Source organism: Anopheles ziemanni (genome assembly GCF_943734765.1).
Source record: "Anopheles ziemanni chromosome X unlocalized genomic scaffold, idAnoZiCoDA_A2_x.2 X_unloc_8, whole genome shotgun sequence".
Lineage (NCBI taxonomy): Eukaryota > Metazoa > Arthropoda > Insecta > Diptera > Culicidae > Anopheles > Anopheles ziemanni.
The window spans coordinates 22501-23005 of record NW_026689850.1 but is presented as its reverse complement, the minus strand read 5'-3'; the positions used below and the strand labels follow the sequence as shown (position 1 = coordinate 23005).

Genomic DNA, 505 nt, shown 5'->3' with positions numbered 1-505 from the left:
TATACGCGCACAGCGGCGGCTTACGTTATGGCAGTCATGGATGCCTTACGTTTCCATGAAAAGTGTGTTCCTCCCCTGGTCCACGCTGCTTCGGCAGTCCTGGGTAAGATAGTTAGTTCTAGCTTGCCCTATGTGGAAGAGGACACGTAGACTTACTGTGGTGTGAAGTATAAGGTTCAGTTCTCCCCTGGTCCACGCCGCTTCGGCCGTCCTGGGTAAAATGGATTCATCCAGCTTGCCCTATGTGGAATGAGGACACTTTATGCTTCGTCTCTAAGCGGCGGCTTGCTCCTCCCTACGGGGAACGGGTATACGCGCACAGCGGCGGCTTACGCAAGTTAGTCACCCTCGGCAGTGGATCACTCGGCTCATGGATCGATGAAGACCGCAGCTAACTGCGCGTCATAATGTGAACTGCAGGACACATGAACATTGATAAGTTGAACGCATATTGCACGTCGTGGGAACCTACCATGATGTACAGATGACTGAGCGCTTATATTTG

General features: G+C 52.3%; 1 non-coding gene across 1 annotated transcript; it reads left to right on the top strand.

The window, feature by feature from the left end:
* The first annotated feature begins 343 nt into the window (after window positions 1–343).
* LOC131292612 (5.8S ribosomal RNA) lies at window positions 344–498 on the top strand. Its single transcript, XR_009190231.1, has one exon. It is a non-coding gene; the product is annotated as a 5.8S ribosomal RNA (ribosomal RNA).
* Window positions 499–505: the final 7 nt, after the last annotated feature.